This window comes from Canis lupus, chromosome 13 (assembly GCF_011100685.1).
Source record: "Canis lupus familiaris isolate Mischka breed German Shepherd chromosome 13, alternate assembly UU_Cfam_GSD_1.0, whole genome shotgun sequence".
Lineage (NCBI taxonomy): Eukaryota > Metazoa > Chordata > Mammalia > Carnivora > Canidae > Canis > Canis lupus.
Genome location: NC_049234.1, coordinates 62,662,475 through 62,682,043, shown reverse-complemented (window position 1 = coordinate 62,682,043; position 19,569 = coordinate 62,662,475). Strand labels below are relative to the sequence as shown.

The 19,569-nt window shown below is 43.3% G+C and overlaps 1 long non-coding RNA gene across 2 annotated transcripts in view; it reads right to left on the bottom strand.

Annotated features, from left to right (window-relative positions):
* LOC111098639 overlaps positions 1 to 12,351 on the bottom strand; it is a 50,522-nt gene extending 38,171 nt beyond the window's left edge. For both annotated transcript variants that reach the window (XR_005368405.1, XR_005368404.1), the window contains exons 1-2: positions 12,215 to 12,351; positions 11,506 to 11,546 (exon numbers count right to left, since the gene is read on the bottom strand). This is a non-coding gene — a long non-coding RNA (uncharacterized LOC111098639). The remainder of the gene's footprint in view (positions 1 to 11,505; positions 11,547 to 12,214) is intronic.
* Positions 12,352 to 19,569: the final 7,218 nt, after the last annotated feature.

Genomic DNA, 19,569 nt, shown 5'->3' with positions numbered 1-19,569 from the left:
TCTACTCTGAAAAAGATGGTCATGGCTTAGAATTTACTGCCTCTTTAGATTTTCTTAACTTTTTTTTTTTTTTTTTTTTTTTTTTTTTAACATCACTTCCCTTCCTGAGCCTTGCAAGTTTTCTAGGGAAGGTGAGATTAGATAAGAAATTTCTCGGGCTCATCTCACTGACTTCAAACAAGATAAAAATTAAGGCACTTGGCAGCAGATAAGCAAAATGTCTTGATTCTTTGGCTTTTATCAACGAATTGGTGGCCCCAGAAAGCTGAGCATGAAACATGGTGATGAGACACTAGAGCATGTTTTTTTTTTTTTTTTTTTTTTTTAACAACAGTGATAGGCCCAACACTAGATGGCAGTGACTCTGAAATCAGATCTTTCTTGACCAGAAGCAGCAGTTGCCGATGCCCACGGGGGGTCCTTGCAGAGTCAGTGTGGAGCCATGCACAGTGACAAGGTTCATATGTGCCCCGGAACTGACTGATTACAATCACAAACACTAAATCAGCATAAGCTCGGATTGAGAATTTCCAAAGGAATCAGGCTTCATTAGGAATATGGAGGAAGCCTGAACATGGAGCACTGCTGGAACCTAGGAGGGGCCCAAACTAAACAACTAATTAATCATGAGAACGTGCAAGTCAGAAGTCTCTTAGGTAATAAACCCAGGAAGTGAGGCTTGATTTAAAAAACAATTCTAGGGGTACCCAGGTGGCTCCATCTGTTAAGTGTCTGCCTTCAGCTCAGGTTGTGATCCTGGGGTCCTGGGATCCAGCCCCGTGTGGGCTTCCCTGCTCAGAGGGGACTCTGCTTTTCTCTCTCTGTCAAATGAATACATTTTAAAAAATCTTTAAAGAAAAATTCTGAATGTGAACTCCAGGAAGATTGACAGGAGCCAGGGTGGGGAGGGTTAGGGTTTGTTGTGGTGGTATACCATCTTTCTTCAGTAGTCATAGATATAGAAAAGATTGCTAACCTATGGGGTCAAGAGAAGACAACGGTGACTTCTATGTTGTTACTAAGAAGATCAACACCAAGGATGAGAAACATCTCTACTTGCTGATCAATCTATTTGGAGTATTCTTCCCCAGGCTCACCTCTAACATTTGATGGCCCTGGCAAGACTACAAATGGAGGCCTGGCCTATGGTCTGAGACTTCTCTTCCCTCCTTGGTCTGTTTCACACTGTGAAGGACCTTGTGTGTATACATTTGGACAGTAAGTTGTAAGTTCATGTTCTATCCCAATTCCTCCCCACCAGGCAACCAGTAGCCTCTTAGCTACCTGTCTGCTCCAGGGGTGCAGAAGTGGTTCACCTCAGAGGCAAGAATCTGAAGATAAGCCCTGCACAGGTTCTGAAACAAGCTCAAGGCCATTTGAGCATGCAATGTGGTCTGTAAGAGGAAGGCATGAACTCTGGTGGCCACCTCCCTTGGTCCTATAGACTCTGCTCAGTGAGAGGAGCACAACTGCATGCTTGAGTGGGGTCCTCTCAAGTGCAGACCCAGGGCATGGGCCCTCATTGCCTGTTACCTGCTACATCCTTATGATTCTTTCCCTTACTTGTCTTAATTTTTTAAGAGTGCAGGAAATTGGAGTAATTTGCAATTGCTTTGGATGTTTTCCATTTCAGTTCTGGAGGCATTTACTTCACAGAATTGTCATCTGCAATGTTTGACAATGTAAACACAGAATATGTTCATATTTCAATAGTAAATGCATTTTCCAGAAATTAAAAAAAAATTTCAAAACTTGCGTGCGATAAAGATCAAAGAAGTATGTGTCAAGACGAGTGGAGCACAAAAGAAGATGGCTTGGTGAAAGTATGCCACCTGAGTTTTTGTGGCATGGGCTAGCTCCAAGAGGATGAGCTCTTTAGACTTATGAGAGCATTTTCCATTCTATGGAAATCTTTCATGCTTTTTACCTTGGGTAGTAAGTAATGTAAATGAAGGTAAATGAAGAAGAGGAGTAAAATATTCTCTCTCTGCCAATGATTCAAGGTCAAAATGAACCAACTCACAGGAGCTGATTGTTAAAGTTTCAGGAATTTTGCAAGCACATTTAAAATTGTGTTAAATTGTAGTCATTAAGAAAAATTAACTTATGGGGTGCCTTGCTGGCTCAGTTGGTAGAAAATGAAACTCTTGATCTTGGACTGTTAAGTTTGAGCTCCATCTTGATTGTAGAAGTTACTTAACAATAAAATATTTAAAAAATTAACATATAAACTTAGAATTAAGTAATTTATATTCAAAACAAAGGTAGTGGGCTGCCTACATGGCTCAGCAGTTTAGCGCCACCTTCAGCCCAGGGCCTGATCCTGGAGACCCGGGATCGAGTCCCATGCCGGGCTCCCTGCATGGAGCCTGCTTCTCCCTCTGCCTGTGTCTCTGCCTCTCTCTCTCTCTCTCTGTGTCTCTCATGAATAAATAGATTTTTTTAAAAAAAGGTAGTAAGTACTAAGACCTCACTGACTTCTAATTATTAGACTATATTTTATTCTTTTCTATGCTTTAGAAGTTATTTATATCTGTTATATGTGCATGGTAGAAATACTGTAAAATGATGTGAGGCTGCATTTCTTATCCTCACATCATGTTGAGTGATAGATCCTAGACCACTGAACCCTAAAAATTCATTGATATGGTAGGTTTATTTACTATATATCTTCTGGGTCTTGTGTATAATCTTGTAGGTCTCGGTAGGTCTTGGTCTGATGAACATAATGTCACTGATATAATGCATCTGTGGAATGTTCTGCAGAACATTCCAGCAATTGGATCCCTTTGAACTATATTAATATAGAAGGTATGAAAGTTTAGCAAAGCCCTAGGGTAAGACCATGGGTGTATACTCTCGTTCATCTCACATGAGCACAAACTGCTTCTGATCCTCTTTCTGGTAGGAATGGAAAAGAGCAAATTTGCTGGGTCAACAGCTGCATACCACATGCCAAAACTGTAAATTTGCTCTTGTCAAGGTATCACATTTAAACTGCCACTATTTGCAGATAATATTATACTATCACACAGAAAACTCTAAAGACTCCATCAAAATCTATTTGAAGTAATAAATGAATTTGGTAAAGTAGCAGCATACAACAAAATTAATACCCAGAAATCAACTGTCTTTTATCACTAATCACAAAGTAGCAGAAAGAGAGATGAAGAAAACAATTCCACTTGCAATTATACAAAAAAAGAATAAAATATCTAGTAATAAACTTAACCAGGGAGGTAAAAGACCTATACTCCAAAAAATATAAAACATTGATGAAAAAAATTAAAGATGATACAAACAAATGAACAAATATTTGTGCTTATAGGTTGGAAGAACCAATATTGTTAAAACGGCTATACTACACAAAGCAATCTACAGATTCAATGCAATCCCTATCAGAATACCAACAGAATTTTTCACTCAACTAGAACAAATAGTCTTAAAATTTGTATGGAACCATGAAAGGCCCCAAATAGCCATAGCAATCTTGAGAAAGAAAAACAAGGCTGGAGGAATCACAATCCCAGATTTCAAGACATACTACAAAGCTATAGTAATCAGAACAGTATGACACTGGCACAAAAACAGACACATAGATCAATGCAATAGAACAGAAAGCCTAGAAATAAACCCATGCTTATATGGCCAATTAATCAATGACAAAGGAGGAAAAAATATACAATGGGGAAAAGACAGTCTCTTCAATAGACAACGCTGGAAAAATTGAACCGTTACATGCAACATAATGAAACTAGATCACTTTCTTACACAACAGACAAAAATGAACTCAAAATGGATCAAAGACCTAAATGTGAGACCTGAAACCATAAAACATCTAGAAGAGAACATAGGCAGTAATTTCTTTGACATCAGCCATAACAACATTTTTCTAGATATGTGTCCTCCAGTAAAAGAAAACAAAAGCAAAAACAAACTAATGGGACCATATAAAAATAAGCTTTTGGGGATCTCTGGGTGGCTCAGCGGTTCAGCACCTGTCTTTGGCCCAGGGCGTGACCTGAAGTCCCGGGATTGAGTCCCGTGTCAGGCTCCCGGCATGGAGCCGGCTTCTCCCTCTGCCTGTGTCTCTGCCTCTCTCTCTCTCTCTCTCTCTCAAATGAATGAATGAATAAATAAATAAATAAATAAATAAATAAATAAATAAATAAATAAAAATCTTTTAAAAAAAATAAAAAGCTTTTGCTAAGAGAAGGAAACCATCAACAAACTGAAAAGGCAGCCTACTGAATGGGAAAAGATATAACAAATGGTATATTGAATAAAGGGTTAATATCGAAAATATATTAAGAACTTCTGCAACTCTACACCAAAAAACTATAAATAATCCAATTAAAGATGTGCAGAATACTGGAATGGACATTTTTCCAAAGAAGACATACAGATGGCCAACAAACACATGAAAAGATGCTTGACATCACTAATTATCAGGGAAATGCAAATCAAAACCACAATGAACTACCATCTTACACCTGTGAGAATGGCTAGACTCAAAAAGACAAGAAATAACAAGTATTGGCAAGGATGTGGATAAAAAGGACCCCTCAGTACTATTGGTGGGAATGTGTACACTGGTGCAGCCACTGTGGAAAACACTATGGAGCTTCTTCCCAAAAAATTAAAAATAGAAAAAGATATCACATTCAGCATAACAAAACTGAGGTTTCTTTGCTAAGCTTTTATTCATCCATTTTCATCTGTCATGATCCATGTGGTTTTGTAAGGACCAGACTTCTGTATTAAATGGATATGATGGGACTATCATTTAAGTCTTCAAGGGTGAGATTGATATCTACTACTCTCCTCAGAATATGGTAATTTAAAAAATGTATTAGCTTTGTTGGAGTGGGCCAATTTCAGACATTTCCACTTAGCCTTCACCACTAGAATAATTCTTGCACCACAGATCAAGGAACAAATGTGGGGGTTCTATGAACTTCCTGTTCTGTCCATTTCTTCTTCTTTTTTTTTTTTTAGTCCATTTCAATATTGCTACAGCTTTCAAGGAAATGCCTACCAAATGGTCAAATGATTCTGTGGATCCAGTGGACCCACTATGAATTTCAGCTACTCCATGAGCTAGCTTACAGGTAATGATGTTGGTAATGGGTACCAACATCTGGTATCTGGGTATCAGCATCAGTTGACACCCCATATCCAATAATTTTTGAAATAATCTATCATTCTTTCCCCAATTTACGTTTACCTAAGTAAATGCCATAGGCCCTGGTGTTTCAGGGTCTTTCCTCAGAGGGATCTGATGTCTCCTTGAGTCATTGGATTCTAGGTCTGGAAACTAGGTCAGATTTGGAAACTGGGCTAGGGATTGTGACTTTTTCATCAGGCAGCTTTTTTTTTTTTTTTTTTTTTTTTTTCCTCAACCTTCTAAACATTCCTCCTCAATTACTTGTCATTATGTAAATTAAGCAATACCTGTGTTAACTGCCTTTGCACCATGCCGTTAGGAAGATCCTGTATTTTTAACTATCCTCATGCTTCTCCATAGTTGGGGCCATTCCTGACTACAGTTCAATCTTGCCTCTCATTGCCATAATTGCATTCACTTTGCTTCTGATGGTTAAATACCATCATCAGGCCTCTATTGCTTTGCAAATTTAGTTCTGTAATAGCATCTAATACCTTTGGCCCCTGTTCTACAAAGGACACCACCACTGAGCTTCCCAGTAATGCAGAGGTCCCTCTCACCACCAACTGCCTTACCCATTTACTAAATGAGATTTCCTCTGGTCCTTTACAGAAATTATTTGGTTGAAGGGTTTTATAGCCTTATGTAATATATGTACTCAAGAATATCTACTTTCTGGACATTTTTATCCATTTCTCCAACATCTAACACAGTAGTTCTGCCCTTTATATTTCATTTATGGTGACCCTTAGGTTTCTCAAGCTTCCAAGAACCATGCTAGTGAAGTGTTTATTCTAACTCTTAAAGTCTTTGCTTGGGTGTTAAATACTGCATTATGACAAAATTGTCCCATTTTAATTGGTGCTTCCTTATACAGCTTAATGTTTTACTCCCTTGATCTAAAACGCTCAAGATACAGCTTATTGCATAATATCCAAGCTCCTCCCAAGATATGTTATCCAGATACCATAGCAACTTCAATATAAAGCCCCTCTACTCCTTTACCTCAAATTGGACTAGGCTGGGATTTTATTCTTGTTATTGGCTTGGTCACCAAGAGAGGCTGTAGAGGTAGATCTTGAGGGGACAGGCATTGTCTTGTAAGTCTCCTGCCTTATCTGAGGCCTATGTACAACCTTAAGCAATGGGCCCAGTATTTTTGTATAAGATGGAATCGGGTGTTTATACAGGTCTACCCTCCCATAAAGGATATTTGGGAATTTTCATTTCTCAATGCATCTATCCAGATGTCCCCATCCCAAGTCTCCGTGTTCCACTTTTTCCTGATTAGAATCCTGACCTTGACATGAGGGACCTGCTAGACTGAGAGATCAGTCCTCCATGAAACTCTGCTACTCTAACAACTAAGTCCTGAGCCTGTTCTTTTACTATGTTTTTTCATCTGCAAAAGATTATGGGTTTTATTAAAGGTTGCCAGGACACCCTCTCCTCTGGTTTTTGCATTTTACCTTGAATTTTGATTTGTCATCCTACACCTCTCATTATTTCTCTTTAATGACTCAATAGTGCACTCAACTCCATAGTTTATTTTGTCCCTCATATCTCAAGCAAGTCCTTATAAGTTAGGTTAGCCAAATAATCAGTCCTAGCTAGGCATGGAGGGGGCCAGGGAAGACTATTTGGTGCTCAGTTAATCCATTGAGGTGTCTCTTGGTGCTCCCATGTCCAGTTTTAACAGTGAACAGTCAAGAACAGCAGTCATGACCTACGAAAGGGCATGGTAACCCTGCGTTCAGATTCCTCAAGGATGAGGATGTGGATCACCCCAGCAGCAAAAGTGCTGGCTGAGGTGAGGGACTCTAGACTGAGTGGTTGAGGAGGGGAATGATAAGCATTATTACTGATTGGAGATCAATCACAGTCTTGAGGTGTAGTTCCCACCCTGACTCTCTTTTTATATTTCCCCTGGAAATGAGAGCAACCAGCATCCTGGAGAAGCTGTTCCCAGATGGGCAAACATGCTATAAGTGCAAGTGGATCTGAGCAGTGAAAGGACACTCTTGCAGCGCATATGGTGGCATTCAGCCCTCTGTCCTTCTTCAGGGTGACAGACCTATCCTCATTGGCTGAACAGTACAGCTACTGATGACTCATAGATGTGTCCCTCACTGGAACAGATATCAGCTATAGGGATTTCTGTGCTCAAAATTGTCACCTCAAAGGGGATGGCTCATAGGCAATGACTCTTGGATGTAGGGACACAAAAGCCCAAGCCTTAATTTGGGGCAACTTTGAAAAATGATGCAGCTCCAAAACTTGCTGTGGGACTGGCTAAGCCCTCACTTGTAACCTTGTAGATCTGCATCTTCTCTGCCCAACCTTGCCTTCCCCACTTTTTTACAGATATATGTCCTGAGAGGATTTTCTAGTTAACCTTCCAAATGCAACTCTCCATCCATGAATCTGTTTCTAGGGAATTCCATTTAACCAGTGTAGTTGGGCTTCTGTTGGTGCAGCCAAATACAATCCCCAATAAGGATACAGTTTGAGAAATGGGTAGCCTACTGGTACATTCCAAATCACAGATACCTATGTCATTCTTATTTTTAAAAGTAGCCTTTAGTTAAAAGACCCAAATCTCCTATAATTTAAGTGGCAGGTATTGGTAAACTGAAATAAGGTAGAGACATAGTTTCTTAGACTTTGTATCAAATTTCTTAGACTTCATATTATGACCAAGTAGGCTTCTTATAGACCCTGAGCAGACACACCTGAGATAATTATGACTTAATTCAATTGTTTTTTTCTTTTCGGTTAGCTCAAATTAATTTCTGCTATTATATTTATGAATTATTTCTTCCTGTTTCATTTTTTTAAGATTTTATTTATTTATTCATGAGAGACAGAGAGAGGCAGAGGCACATGCAGAGGGAGAAGCAGGCTTCCCAGAGGGAGCCCCATGCAGGACTTGATCCCGCAACCCAGGGATCACGCCCTGAGCCAAAGACAGACACTCAACCGCTGTGCCACCCGGGCATCCCTATTTCTTCCTGTTTCATAAGAAAATATTTTTCCTCTTTCTAGCTCTCAAGTTGAATGTATAAAGCATTTATTTTAATTTCTATGTTGGGAAAAATCAAAGCCATAATTTTTTTGGAAACAATTCACATTTTATCTCAGAGAGCATATATAACTTGAAACAGGTTATATTGGTGGATGTTAAGACAAAAAGATCTGAGCTCTCAGTTTTTTTTTTAATTGTTTCTATGACCTAACCACAACTTCAGCATCTCAAAAATATATCTTTTCATTTGTGTTTTTGCTTTTGCCCTATTTTTATTCCGACTGCAATTTAAGCAGTGTAGTCACTTGAAAACGTTTCTCCTAAATAACATAAAATTAATTTTCCAAGTGTATGAAACTTCAATATAGTGTGCAGTAAATCCAACATTTCTAGAATTTTTAAAGATTGGATTTTAGAATAGTGAATCATAGCAAGATGGTCAGTTCAGGACAGTATTTCTAATAAGCTTGAGATCTGAAAATAATATTGATTTCTACGAAGGTTATTTTAGTGCATTCATCTAATTATTTTTCAATCTCAAGAGAAATTGTGACAACAAAAATATCACATATAAAATACTTTTAAGAAAAACTTCTGCAAACATCTGAAGACACTATCTTTCATATTTGTTAGAAACTTTCTACAAAGCAGTGTTTGAATCTGAGATGCTTCTTTTGACAATAATATTTATAATATTTATAAGTCCATGTATTCTCTGCTTCTTCCTTTCCAGTTTCCCCTTTGATTCCTGTTCTCTTCTTTCATTCAGTTTTTTCCACCACCGATTATATTAATTATATTAATTCTACTAATTTAGGTCTAGGCTTGTCACTTCCAGTGGTAATGGTAGCCAAAGGAGGGGGAAACATTAAAAGAAAGCAAACAAGGGAATGGCAAAAGAAAGGAGACAAAGGTCTCTCCTAGGATATTTGAATCCATAAGTGTGTCACTTTCATGAATCTCAAAATTCCTTCTTCTGCTGTGAGATCTTTCCTGGGTTCAAGAACCCAAGAAATTGAAAAAATATGCAATTTGATGTTGGATAGGCATAGAATTGAATCCAAATCTTAAAACTTTGGATTATGTTATGTTAGGTGTTATATTAGGTTCTAGAGTGTACTTTAAGCTTTTGAGAAATAAAAATGGTACGTTTTAGGCATAAAATAAATAACTGCTAAAAGACTAGAAAATATACTCCAGAAAGAAGCTAAATGACTCCAGGAGGGAGTAATGCCATGTGAGAATCAACAGTGAACAAAGAAATTATTCAAACTTACTATTCATTTTATTCAAGTATTGATTGTGACAAAAATGAAGAACAAATGAAGGAAGTAAAAACTTTCTAAAGTTATTGGTATGTTCTGGGAGAGGTCATAGATATTGATATATTCTAGATATTATAAAATACTAAATCTGACTATGAATATTAATTATGTTTGTTTTTAAAACATAAGACTTTTAAAACATTTAAGACTCAAAAGTCTTAAAATAGAATATTTAATATTTTCCATCTAGTAAATAATAAGATGGAAAAGATAATCTTTCTACAAAAGGAAGAGGGGCTTGCAAAGTAGTAGAAATTTCTAATAAAAATAGAAAACAGATGAAAATGTCAGATATAAAGGGCATGATATATACCTGGTGATAAAGAAAAATTTAAAACTCAGATCCCTGGTGCTGCAACAGCATCTGAAGACTTCTATGAAGACAGGCTAGGAGCATCTCAGCATTCTGGTTCAGAATCTTAACATTATAGATTTCTGAACTTGAACAATAAATATCTTTCTGGGTTTGCTTCTATTAGTTGAATTTTTTTTTTCCTACTCATGGGCAGAAATTATGACCTGGACTATCAAGACTTCATAATAAAAAGTTAATGGAAACATTTATAAATTCCCATAAAATGTATTGCAGTATACTGGTACATTTTCATGACACATTGTTGCCCACAAAAATTTCACCTACTAAAAATTAAGTTTCACTTGACTTTTGCTTAATGAATTTTATGGAATAACAAGCATTCTTCATTTCTTCTGTAAAAGATAAGTGGGTGTCCTGTAGCGCCTGAATGCTACTCTCACATATTTATGTACTACAGCTCTCACTTGCTGAGTTTAGCTTTGTTTCTCCCAAACATTTTATGCCAGTTGTACTTATTATTTTAATGACGTAATTTAATTAAATATTTATGTAAATCAATGACATATGAATGGGAAACAGAAGAGAGATATTTGTAAGAATATTAAGTTAAATGCTTTGGAACAACCCAATAAAGAAAAAAAATGACTAAAAAATGATGTTAAATTAGAGGAAAACAAGATATTTGGAAAAAATTGTCAAACCATGGAAATCTAAAAGGATTTTTAGCATGCTTTTTGCTTCACTAAAGTATTTAAATTCCTATATCCTTTCAACCAGCTGAAACTGGAAATCTTGGTCAATATTGTGGGTGTGGCTCATGGGAGAAAAACCAGAGGAAATTCCTATCAATAGGTGTATTCTCAAGGGTATAGCTTTCATCCTACATCAAAAGACTGAAACTTGAATACATAATTATTCACTTTAAGTACATATAAGAAATTATTGATGATACCTAAAATTTCTCATTGTTCCCTAATTTAATTAATTTTCCAGATTAATTAGTTAACTACCAGAATCAAGTTAAAAATATTTTTCTTGTACTTTATGCACTTATTTCAAACTACACAAAGTTAATTTTAGTAGGTGAATACGTCACTTGCTTTTGCTTCTTTTTCTAACTTTCAACTGGTTGAGCTTATAATGATTTATCTGAAGATAGAACTCTGTATCATGACTATTCAAACAGCCATACTTTGAGTTTTAGTGTGTAAAGACCTAGTGACCAAGTGAATTTTCAGTGTTTGTAATTTTTACAACCTACACTCTTTCCATATGATTATAACATAACATATTGGTTATTTCTATAATTATTTGTGAATTCTAAAATCTTTTTTCTCCAACGTGTAACTACTTTACCTTCATTTTACTAGCAGCAGTTGATTTGTGATTCACTAGTTTCAAGAACAATTGGAGTTTTGTCTTAAAACAGAATCGTTAGCTCTGCCTGTATAAGGAAAGGAAGTGTACTGGAGACCACCTTCCTAAATTACCACTGAATTTCAAAATGTTCATTTGCATGATTTAGGGTGTATCTGTGGGTGTTCTTCTCTGATATAATTCGGTCTTGTCATTTCATTACAGAGTAGATAGCATTGCAAACAAGGGTGGGGGGGCCCACGGGGAGTCATTTGAACACCCCATGGCTTATGGCAACCTGGCATATCTTACTCACAATTTAGAAGGTCAACAGCAAGCATGTGGGTGCCATTTGTTCTGAAAATCAAGGGACTTAGTTGTTAAATTCGCCATTATATACTTAACCAATTATGGTATTACAAGAAAACCTGACTTCCGGAAGGAGGCTACTTCACAGATTTTGCAGCCAAGTACTGTATGAGGTGGGAGGATTACCAAATGCTGGGGTGTCAGCTCTAAAGTTTAACTCCTAACTCACCAGGCTGGGAATAGCTTATCAAGTTTCTCTCTCCATTTCCATATTGATCTAACAGTAGAAATTATTCTCATATGGCCCAAATCCAGTCCCTGCAGAGCGCTGGAGAGCTAGAAAAACTGGCATTGACTACTCTTTCACAGTATCACCCCCCCCCCCCCAATAAGCAGAATTTTGGCTTACTTTGTGGAACCAAAGTATACCTGGCATACTAAGGATGCTTACTCTCTCCCCCTTTTGTATGTTTACAAAACTTAGTATCCTAAGTATCGTCTTTAAAAGATCCTCTGGTATCTTGCAGATATTTCCTTTTTAGAGAAAAATTCTTCTAAACGTGTGAAAAGCATCTGGCAGGTGCCGCGGCGGCGACTTCACCCTCGGCCAGTACTGGGAGGGGCTGCTGGGGCGGAGTGAATTTTGGATGGAGGCGAGAAAGTTGGGAGGTGCAACAGATGTCAAGGACTAAGTCTCTAGTGACAAATAACTTTACCTGGTGGCAGTCGAACTCCAAGTCTTCGGGGCCCCGACAGGTAAATGGGTGTCAGGTGATGTGTGTGCGTGGGCACAGCGCTCCTAAAACCGCGGAGGCACGCGGCCCTGGGTGCTGGCCGGGCCCTGGGTGCTGACCGGGCCCTGGGTGATCAGGCCCTGGGTGCTGGCCGGGCCCTGGGTGCTGGCTGGGCCCTGGGTGTAGGCCGGGCCCTGGGTGCTGGCCGGGCCCTGGGTGCTGATCGGGGCCCTGGGTGCTGGCTGGGCCCTGGGTGCTAGCCGGGCCCTGGGTGCTGGCCGGGCCCTGGGTGCTGGCCGGGCCCTGGGTGCTGGCCGGGCCCTGGGTGCTAGCTGGGCCCTGGGTGCTGGCTGGGCCCTGGGTGCTGATCGGGGCCCTGGGTGCTGATTGGGCCCTGGGTGCTGGCCGGGCCCTCGGTGCTGGCCGGGCCCTCGGTGCTGACTGGGCCCTCGGTGCTGGCTGGGGCCTCGGTGCTGACCGGGCCCTGGGTGCTGGCCGGGCCCTGGGTGCTGACCGGGCCCTGGGTGCTGGCCGGGCCCTCGGTGCTGGCTGGGCCCTGGGTGCTGACCGGGCCCTGGGTGCTGGCCGGGCCCTGGGTGCTGGCCGGGCCCTCGGTGCTGGCCGGGCCCTCGGTGCTGACCGGGCCCTGGGTGCTGGCCGGGCCCTGGGTGCTGACCGGGCCCTGGGTGCTGACCGGGCTCTGGGTGCTGGCCGGGCCCTCGGTGCTGGCCGGGCCCTGGGTGCTGACCGGGCCCTGGGTGCTGGCCGGGCCCTGGGTGCTGACCGGGCCCTGGGTGCTGGCCGGGCCCTCGGTGCTGGCCGGGCCCTTGGTGCTGGCGGGCCCTGGGTGCTGATCGGGGCCCTGGGTGCTGACCGGGCCCTCGGTGCTGGCCGGGCCCTCGGTGCTGGCGGGCCCTGGGTGCTGATCGGGGCCCTGGGTGCTGACCGGGCCCTGGGTGCTGGCCGGGCCCTGGGTGCTGACCGGGCCCTGGGTGCTGGCCGGGCCCTCGGTGCTGGCCGGGCCCTCGGTGCTGACTGGGCCCTGGGTGCTGGCCGGGGCCTCGGTGCTGACCGGGCCCTGGGTGCTGACCGGGCCCTTGGTGCTGGCCGGGCCCTGGGTGCTGACCGGGCCCTGGGTGCTGACTGGGCCCTGGGTGCTGGCCGGGCCCTGGGTGCTGACCGGGCCCTGGGTGCTGACTGGGCCCTGGGTGCTGGCCGGGCCCTGGGTGCTGACCGGGCCCTGGGTGCTGACTGGGCTCTGGGTGCTGGCCGGGCCCTCGGTGCTGGCCGGGCCCTGGGTGCTGACCGGGCCCTGGGTGCTGGCCGGGCCCTGGGTGCTGACCGGGCCCTGGGTGCTGACTGGGCCCTGGGTGCTGGCCGGGCCCTGGGTGCTGACCGGGCCCTGGGTGCTGACTGGGCTCTGGGTGCTGGCCGGGCCCTCGGTGCTGGCCGGGCCCTGGGTGCTGACCGGGCCCTGGGTGCTGGCCGGGCGCTGGGTGCTGACCGGGCCCTGGGTGCTGACTGGGCTCTGGGTGCTGGCCGGGCCCTCGGTGCTGGCCGGGACCTGGGTGCTGACCGGGCCCTGGGTGCTGGCCGGGCCCTGGGTGCTGACCGGGCCCTGGGTGCTGGCCGGGCCCTCGGTGCTGGCCGGGCCCTGGGTGCTGGCCGGGCCCTCGGTGCTGGCCGGGACCTGGGTGCTGACCGGGCCCTGGGTGCTGGCCGGGCCCTGGGTGCTGACCGGGCCCTGGGTGCTGGCCGGGCCCTCGGTGCTGGCCGGGCCCTGGGTGCTGACTGGGCTCTGGGTGCTGGCCGGGCCCTCGGTGCTGGCCGGGACCTGGGTGCTGACCGGGCCCTGGGTGCTGGCCGGGCCCTGGGTGCTGACCGGGCCCTGGGTGCTGGCCGGGCCCTCGGTGCTGGCGGGCCCTGGGTGCTGACTGGGCCCTGGGTGCGGGCTGGGCCCTCGGTGCTGGCCGGGCCTTCTGACTTCCCGGTGCCCCCGGCGCAGGCCCCTAACCCCTCTGAGCACCTGGTCTTCAAGCGGCCTGCGGACCCGCCTGGAGGCCCGAGAGAGCCGGACACGGTTCTGCAGCTCCGCACCGGCCGGTTCGCGGCGCCCGGGTTCCCTGCAGCGGCGGGTGCGGCCCGCGATCCCTGGCGCCTGGAGGCGAGGCTCGGGCCGGAACTGTGCGCCCGACCGCTGCCCAGGTGACTCCTGCCCGCCCTCCGGCCCCCCGAGGCCCGCCCCCCGAGGTCCCCCCCGAGGTCCCCCCAGGCCCTCCCCTCCCCCCCTAGGTCCCCCCCCCCCCCGCCCCGGGCACGCGGGGGCCACGGGGGAAGGGGGGCGGGGTGGGGAGGCGCGGCTGTTAGAAATCCGTCAAGGACGTTCTAGAAGCTTGGAAGCGACTGGTTCCCGGCCCGGCCCCAGGGCCCGGTTCACCTGGACGCGGCCTCCCGGGCGCTGCGGGCTTCACGGGGCCCGTGGGAATCAGACCAAAGCATCAGACAGTTGAGTTCAAGGACCAGGTCTCGGGGCTTCCCCGTGCCCGCCGCTGACGACCCTGGGCCTACTGCCCCGTCCCGACCTGGTGAGGATCGTGACTTCTTCACCTCCTGACCCCCGCGCCTGCGTGACACCTGCAAGTAATAGGAGCACGGTGTATGTTTGACATGAAGACCATAGATCTTTATATGGTTTGATCTTTACTCTGGAAGAGCAAGTTTTAGGGATAGAAGAAATGTACTAAAGAGAAGGTGATCTGATTAAATTTAGACAGTGCACATGTAAAAAAAAAAAACAGCCATGTTCAATGGGGGTAGACAGGTGATGGGGTTCAGCAAACATTTTGCATAATGCAATTGAGGTGCTATTGTATTATTCATGGGGAGTCCTTCCAGAGTACAGATATGAACTTTTCACCTATTTTTAATTCCTTGACACGTTGTATAAATGAGACCATTTTGTTTTTGTTAAACCAGAACATCTTTCAAAATTTCCTTAGCCTCTTGAGGTTGATGAATTATTTATTGTTAACCAGTTTGGTTGCCGGAAGGAGACATTCTATTTTTTTTTTTAATTTTTTATTTATTTATGATAGTCACAGAGAGAGAGAGGGGCAGAGACACAGGCAGAGGGAGAAGCAGGCTCCATGCACCGGGAGCCTGACGTGGGATTCCATCCCGGGTCTCCAGGATCGCGCCCTGGGCCAAAGGCAGGCGCTAAACCACTGCGCCACCCAGGGATCCCAGGAAGGAGACATTCTAATGAGATTTTGGAAGCTGGATATGAAAAGTCTCATGATTTTGAAAGAGAATAGTGCATTGTTGAGAAGTGGTTTACTCTTATTCGGTGATTAGCTCTGCAATGAGCCAGTTCTCACATACGTCGTCGCTGACTATCTTAACAACTTCAGCTTCTAAGGGAGAGGCCGCACTTCCCGCTGCTATTTCCACCAGCGCTCACTGAAAAATATCTTTTAAAAAAAGTTTAATATTGTAAATGTCTGCCAGAGGTAAAACGGTGATTAGAAAAGAAAATACAATTCCTTCATAAATATATTAATTCGAAATAAGATGTCAAGATTTTAATTATAAAGGAAAGTATGCCCCTCAATTCAAGTTCCCTTGAGTACCAGGACAGACTTCTAGACTTCTACAGTGTTTACTTCTAGGTTGAGCAAATGTGAGTAGGCTCAAGAACATTTTAGCAGACTTTCAGTATAGTGTTTGTATCTTTAAGGATGTGAATACAAATGCCTATTTCCAACTCTTCTTCTTTTCCTATTTTAAAGGAGAAACTGGAGGCTTTTCCATGACGTGTAGCCCCTAGCTATGTACTGCTGGAGTGGGATTCCCAGCTGTATACATATTCTTTACATATGGATACTTCAAGCACCCTAGCGGTCCCAGGCTCACAAGGAACATTTAGTAATTGTTTGTTGAGCTGAAATTAGTAGTTACACTTGAAAAGTACTGTTTAAATGAATGAATGCGGACGACTCCTGAGTTATGCCCCTTTCGTTGCCTGTCACAGTTATTCAACATGCGTTAGCACGGGGCATCAAAAATTCAGCCTTGTTCTTGGAGTCTGTTCATACAAATACAAAGTTCCTCTCTTTATTTATTTTTTTATTTTTGTGAATATTTTATTTACTTATTCATGAGAGACGCAGAGAGAGGCAGAGATAGGAGAAGCAGGCTCCATACAAGGAGCCCGATGTGGGACTCTGTCCCGGGACACTGAGATCACCACCTGAGCCAAAGGTAGATGCTCAACTGCTGAGCCACCCAGGCGTCCCAAAGTTTCTCTCTTTAAATTCAATAAGCATCCCAATTTCAGAAACCATAAATATATACTGTATAAAGCAAATAGCATTTAATGGATGAAAACAGGACACACGTTTGGCCTTCCTATCAACCATGTGCCTACTTTTCCTACGTGGAGACTCTTAGACATGACTTTTTACATTCATTGAAGGAAAGAAATGGTAAAGGATCACTTTTATAATGGAGAAAAGTCTATTTCATTTTCTTGGAACTTAAAGATTATTTAATTGATTGTCCTCACACTTTTCAATTTGAAATTGTCAGGGATTAAACATGGAATATTTCTGTTTAAAGTGATGGTTTTTCAGGGATAACAGCCAGCTGTGTATAAACTATGAGAATGGAAATCATCCTCACCGCACTGTGTCTTTGCATCTATCCTTGAATCCTTTCCTGGAAAGACTTCATACAGGTGGAAATGTGTCAGCTTTGAAATACTTGGGTTAGCAATTGCCTTACATGGGGTTCAAATTAAGACTACCTTAGCAAAAGGTATTATATCACATGTTCAGATTATCAGTAACAATTTTAGTGACTACTGAATACATTCCACAGAATACTAAGCAGGCTAAGACTGGTTCCTTGAAGCAAATTGATAAGAAAATGCATTTTGAAAATGGATTTAGTCTATACTGTGGAACATATGTATAGAAACATTGTCAACTCTATTGGTCCATAAATGTTTCAAGAAAATGACAAAAGAGAGTTTTAAGGAAAGACCATTTAATAATGGAGATGGTGAGTCTATTCATCCATACTGAAGGAAAAGAGCAAAATAAAAGAATATTAGAGTTGGAAATATTAGAGCTAATTTACATGTCATTCAGCTCCTCCACTTTGTAAGTTACCAGAACGAGTTCTAGGAAGACAAATGACTTGGCCAAACTTAGTTGGTGGTGAACGGAGCTGGGACTTCAATTCCGAACTTCACGTTACCTCTCTGTAATAGGACGCCTTAAATTAATGTACCACCAAGCATCTGGAATTTTTAAAGAATTATGTGGAACTGTGTGTGATGTATTTTGTCCTGCTGAGAAAATGGAGCCATTCGTCAATGTTCTCATGCTAGTGGTGCCGGTGCTGAGAGAGGAAAGGAGTATCATGCTATTAAACATGAGTAAGCAGGTAGGATAAACGCGACTCTACCACAGACTTTGGGACTGATGGTAGGGAAGATAAGTTGAAAGAATAGCGTCCAGTGAAGAAGAATATAAAATAACACTACATCTTGTTTAATGCCTAAGTGGCAATAAATAAAGAATTGCATGGAAATAAATGACAACCAATTCAAGATATTTGTTCATTTAAGGGTGAGAGAGAGTGGCTCAATCTGGCATAGGTAACTGGAATATTTTATTATAATAATATTTCATTTTAAGCTGGAGATGTTATTCAGTAAAACTGCATGCATCTTAAATATTATATAATGACTTTTTATAAGATTGTGCAAGAGCAGACTTTAAGATGTGGCCATAAATGTCATGCATACCTATGCTCATATACATTCCTTTCCCCTTTCCACCACGCAAGTCCTAGTTTAACACACAAAGATATAATATTGTTTAAGTTGCCAGAATTTAACATTTCACATTATCAAGCCTAATGTTCAGCCTCTATTGAGCAGCCTTTCCTCTGTCTCCCACTCTAGTTGTCACTACCTATTTCCACCGGATTTGTCCCCACCCACCAACTTGTTCTTGGGCCAATCTGGCACTCTTGGGCTCACACACTCACCATCTCATACAAAGTCAGATCAGTACATAAACATGCTTACGTGCTTGCCTGTCTTCCTCAGTGGGGTGGGGGACCCATTTCACTAGGTTCAAACCTCTTCCAGTATAAACACTAGAAATGCTACAAACGTCAGGTTCCTTTAGCAAGCAATTTATACAATATATTCTTCTTGATATTTCAATAGCAATATCTCCTCCGTTCAGGAAATTGAGTCTGTACAGTTCTGGACGCAAACGATATGAAGATTCACAATAAATTATGAATTAACCTAACAGGCATGCGTTCTCAATCTCATTGACGTCTTCTCAACTCTCTGATTCCTAAAGCTCTATTGAGTTAATGTTGGGAGAGTGTCAATTATATACCAAGCATATCACTAAGCCTTTCATCTAACTTTTTCATGCCAAGAATAGAGGCAACTCCCTGTCTTTGTCATCTAGCTCCTATTTTAACTGAGCCATCTGAGATAAAAACAATGAAATTCTTCTTAGGTGCAACCAAATGTCTATCCAGGTTTCAAGATGTTATAACACAGTTAGATTCCTGTCTCCAAAATCTCATGGGAGGGCAGCCTGGTGGCGCAGCGGTTTAGCGCCGCCTGCAGCCCGGGGTGTGATCCTGGAGACCTGGGATGGAGTCCCACGTCGGGCTCCCTGCATGGAGCCGGCTTCTCTCTCTGCCTGTGTCTCTGCCTCTCTCTCTTTCTCTCTTTCTCTCTCTCTCTCTCTCTCTGTGTCTATGAATAAATAAATAAAATCTTAAAAAAAAACCTCATGGGAGTGATCATACAGTGGGAGACTATGTAAAAGCAATATGGCACTGCATTGCCCTCCAGCGACAGCATGGTCTAACTTCTCAGGAAACATCAAAGGTGCATAAAAGCTGGAGGCCAAGCTTGTAGCATGTCATGAAGGAAAGACCTAGTTGCCAGCATAGTGATGTCAGAAAAGAGAAACTAGACCTGATCTCTTATGTTCTGTATCTCTTCTATCACATCTAGCAGGGTAGCCTGTGTCATGAGGCACCTCATACCATAAGAAGGGAGAACTGGTTTAAAATCTTAACTATGGCGCAAGTGGCAGGGTCAGATGTTATAAACTCTGGAAATTCCCAGGAGTACAGGATCTGCTTTGAGATTATCTACTTAAAAAGGATGCAAAGAGGATCAGCTTTCCCGATTGGCCTCTGCTGGCTGCCCTTGATGTTAATGATAAAACCGTAGATGCCCTCATTTCCCCTCTGCTAGTCTCTGAATGCCATTTGTATGGAGACAATTTTCA